The 4,621-nt window shown below is 45.3% G+C and overlaps 1 protein-coding gene across 2 annotated transcripts in view; it reads left to right on the top strand.

Annotated features, from left to right (window-relative positions):
• Nucleotides 1-4,621, top strand: part of MAPK6 (mitogen-activated protein kinase 6) — a 59,366-nt gene that overhangs the window by 8,787 nt on the left and 45,958 nt on the right. The window contains exon 2 of one of the 2 annotated variants that reach the window (XM_008586148.1): nt 3,195-3,312. The gene's annotated coding sequence lies outside the window, so the exon portion shown is untranslated. Of the gene's footprint in view, nt 1-3,194; nt 3,313-4,398; nt 4,562-4,621 lie in introns of those variants that run through there. The other variant, XM_008586147.1, reaches the window with a different exon arrangement.

Genomic DNA, 4,621 nt, shown 5'->3' with positions numbered 1-4,621 from the left:
CCCGCACCTCGCTCAGCCAGTGAGCGGGAACCGGTCTGTATGTGGGATCCGAACCCTCGGCGGGAGCGCCGCCGCGCTCCCAAGCAGCGCACTGTAGCAGTGTGCCACCGGGATGGCCCACATTTTAAGTTTTTTGGTAGCTGCTCATAGTGCATGAATATCTTTAACTTATTGTTACATTATCAGGCCAAGCTACGTCTCCCACATTCTGGCCTTTTTTGAATGATTTTTTCTGAACAAAAATACTGTATTTTATATTTATTGCAGTCAAATGTCATCTGTTAAAAAGGAGTTACTACAATCAGTGTAGATGATTTAGAATAATTTTTCTGTCATCTGTCACACTCTGATCTCTCTAAGTTTTATATCTTCTTTAAATTTAATAAGTGTTGGGGCCTGCCCGTGGCTCACTTGGGAGAGTGTGGTACTGATAACACCAAGGCCACGGGTTCAGATCCCATATAGGGTTGGCCGGTTAGCTTACTTGGGAGAGTGTGGTACTGATAACACCAAGGCCACGGGTTCAGATCCCATATAGGGTTGGCCGGTTAGCTTACTTGGGAGAGTGTGGTGCTGACAACCCCAAGTCAAGGGTTAAGATCTCCTTACCAGTCATCTTTAAAAAAAAAAAAAAAAGAATCCATGATGACCTGTTACATTTTCCCTAACATGCTGTGTTCAATTATTTACAATAGAATATTTCCAGCAATTGGCATTAAATTTAGTAGTCTATATTGCTAAAATTTATTTTCTCTTCATTTTGAAAATCACAATATTTGGCAGTTTATCTTGATGAGTAATCTAATTGGGAAAAGGTAAAACAAGTAGCCTAAAGAGGGAATTTAAACTCAAAGAGGTGAAGTGGGAGCAACTGGGTGACTCAATACTTACTCATCCAAACATTCACCAAGTCCACTTTATTCTGCCCCCAAAATATTTCTTGTATTGTCATCTCCTTCCCTTACTCAGGATATAAGTCATCTAAATACATTCTCTCTTTTTCTGTCTTTCTCTCTCATGAGCCAGAAGTTTGGTTTGGCTTTTCTGTGACTTGTGACAGAAAGAATTTTGACTTACACAGGGAAGGGTGGCTCCTTAAAGGACATCAGAGTATTGTTACCAGAATTAGATTGGATGCAGGGCAGAAAAAACAATGGATTTTTTTTGGGGGGGGGGGTGTATGGGGGGGATGCTTGGTGCAGGGATTGGAACCCTGGACCTTTGTGTTAATCAGTACCACATTCTAACCAAAAAACCATGGATTCTCCTACCCTATCCAGGTCTCCAGTCTCTTGATCATCCAATCTACTCTTCCCATTAATGCTAGTGTTATCATTCTAAAATACTATTTGTATCCTCTAAATTCCTCTCTGACTGCTTTTAGCATAAAATCCAAAAGTTTTGGCAATGCAATCAAGGCCTTCTCAATTTGGTGCAAATTGCAGTTTTCCCAGGCCTGTCAGACTTCTCCCATGCTCATGTAAAGTCTGCTCTTCAGGGAATGTCTTTCTCCTTATACTACCTGATGGAAGTAAGCCCAACTCAGATACTCTTTTCCAGTTGAACGCTTCCTGATGTCCCCAGTACTCATCAATTGTTCCTTCCATTGCAGCCCAACAAGAGCAGGTAATTTGCATCTCTGCTCAGGAAACCACTCATCGCATACTGCCTTAAGGTGTACTTAACCTCTCCTCTCCTGAACTCCTCCACTGCAAAAGTGGCTTTCAAACTCTATTTTACTTATTTGTTTTATTTTAAATTTCTTTTTGTAAAAGATGACTGGTAAGGGGATCTTAACCCTTGACTTGGTGTTGTCAAGCACCATGCTCACCTAGTGTGCTAACCGGCCATCCCTATATGGGATCCGAACCCATGGCCTGGTGTTATCAGCACCACACTCTCCCAAGTGAGCCAGGGGCTGGCCCTTTCAAAGTCTTTTAGCAATAGCACAGCTCTGAGCAATAAGTATACATACATTTTACACTGTGACCCAGTAGACATTTATATAAACCTTATATTGCATCAATTTTGAGAAGTATTTCTTCCACTTTAATATCTCTGAAATCAGGATATAGCAGTGAGGTATTATATTTTGATAGGGATTTTGCTTTCTTAAATGTATGTAAAATAACAGCATGTCTCATAATTGACATTTTAGATTTGCTGAAATGTGGTACATAACTAAAAGCTTCACAAAATAATGTTTATTCTTTATTATGGATGATGCTCTCATTTAGTTTTTTGCTTTATTTCATTAAGAAAAAATGCAGGTCATAATCCACTAAAATGATTTCATTACTCACTAATGGATCATAACCTGCAGTTTGAAAAACTAGTGAGAACTGAAACTACAGCCACACAATAGGATTAAGAACTAAGACCAACCACATTAACATGACTTTACAGTTCAACTGTCTGCATAAACATGACTTTAATTCCAAGAAATTCTTGCCCAAGAAGATGAAGTTGCAAATAACTTTATTGTGGTTTTAGGAATTTCCTCAAAATCCACTTATTTGAAAAATATATTACTGATTGAATTCACCTTCATCAGGGTAAATAGCCCTGCTCAACAAGATCACTCTAATGGGCTTAATAGACAATTGTTTACTCTCCTAGGCTTGCTTCAAAACTCTCCTCTTCCTCTGTCTACCCATCCTAAACTATTAGGTCAGAAATTTAGCCCAATTCCAATCGGGCCTCATTTGAAAGACCTGTCTTAAATCAGACCCCCAAATCATAATTATCCCATCCTTTTTTTTTTTTTCCTTTTTGTCCTTTTTCGTGTCCGGCAACGGATTGCAACCCTCAGTGTCGCGCCCGTACCGGACCGGGACCGGCAACGGGATCGCAACCCTCGGTGTTGCTCCCACACCTCGCTCAGCCAGTGAGCGGGAACTGGTCTGTATGTGGGATCCAAACCCTCGGCGGGAGCGCCACCGCGCTCCCAAGCGGCGCACTGCAGCAGTGTGCCACCGGGCTAGCCCAATTATCCCATCCTTGACCTCACTCTTTTGAGATGCTACAGAGACTGTCAACTTAGTGGTCTCCCTTACTGCCGTAACAATAAACTTGGCTTTGCATTATCAACAGGTTGATCATTTGGTGATCTTTACTGGAAGTCAGCAGAGGCACTACATTATAAACTCCTTAAGGGAAGTCACAGTGATTGTTATTCTCCTTCCCTCCTCCAGGTGATCAAACATTGATGGAAGGGAAAAGTGGAAGAGTTCCTGGAGTGTGGGAGGAAAGATGTCCTAGGAAACTAAGCAGAGCCTAAAACAGGGCAGTAGAGCTGACTAGTGGGCACAGGTAAGGAGCTCCTGTTGCAGAGGGGCTGCATTCACAAATTGGAAAACTTTCTCTTGGTTTTATCCACTCATCACCTCCTCTTCACACCTGGCACTCAGATGGTATTGTTTTAAATATTAAAAATATAAAACATTCAAGCTCATTCCAACTACTTAACTTCAAGTTACTATGTGATGATCTCTGAAGTGCTCTTTGCCTCACTCTTGAAGATGCACATAAAAGTGTTATTGATAAGGGGCCGCTCTATGTCTGGTTCTCATTGGGATGGTGATTAAATAAGATATGCTAACCTGCGTCTCTAATTTCATAAATACTTAAATTTCACATAAACACTGGAAAGGTTCTTTTGATTCAGTAAACCATTATAAGTAAAAAAAAATCTTGCTTTTAGCCAAGAGGTGGGCCCAAGAAGGCACCACTCTACCTTTCCCACTACATCTCACAGTATATCCTTTCCCAAATTCAGTCAAATTGGCCTAGTCCTAGTTCCTGCAACAAGTCAGGCCCTCTCCTGCCTGCCTGCCTGTACTCTCAATGTTCCCTTGGCAGGTACATCCTCCCCCTCATCTCCTTTGGTTATATCGGCTCCTCCTGGATCCAGCTGAAAGGTCACCCAAGCCGACCTCGCCTAGAAGCCTTCCTCCATGACCTCAGGCAGAATTAATGACCTTCTTAGCACTTGGCTTGTAACGCGTTTGCCATGTACTTGAGCTGTTGCCTTCCAGCCAATCCATCTTGAGGTCCAGCCTTCCTGGGACAGAGGCCTGTTACTCTCGGATTGCCCAGGACCTTGCACGTAGTAGGTGGTCAGTAAATGCGCGCACGGAGTTTGTGCCCTCGCCCCGGGACAGGGAGTAGAGCACAGAGGGCCCCGTCTGTCCTACTCCCCGGTGGCCCGCCGGCACAGCCCATCGGAGGATGGCGACAAGCCCGCGTACCTCTTCCCCCACCCCCACCCCCCGGCGCACTGAGACGAGTCACCGGCGTTGGAAATTCCGGCGCGTGCAGGCGAGCGGGGCTGGGCGGGGGCGGGGGAACCCGTGGAGTGAGCCTGTGACGTATGGGGGCGTGGCTCCTGAGACCCGCCCCCTCTCCCTCGCCCTCTCTCGCGGGTCGGGGTTACATGGCGGCGACTGCGGCAAAGCGAGAGCCTCGGAGACGCCGCTGCTGCCAGCACAGCCGGAGATCTCAGCCGACACTGGGAGCTGTCCGCGGCCCCCGCACTCCCTCGATGAGTCAGAGAAGTCCGGTGAGTGCGTGTGTGCGTGTGCGGGGCGCGCCGGCGGGGCGGCTCGGGAGGGCGCCGCGG

Source organism: Galeopterus variegatus, unplaced genomic scaffold (genome assembly GCF_000696425.1).
Source record: "Galeopterus variegatus unplaced genomic scaffold, G_variegatus-3.0.2 Scaffold3852, whole genome shotgun sequence".
Lineage (NCBI taxonomy): Eukaryota > Metazoa > Chordata > Mammalia > Dermoptera > Cynocephalidae > Galeopterus > Galeopterus variegatus.
Note: the sequence above shows the minus strand (reverse complement) of the source record. Positions and strands in the feature narration are given on the sequence as shown.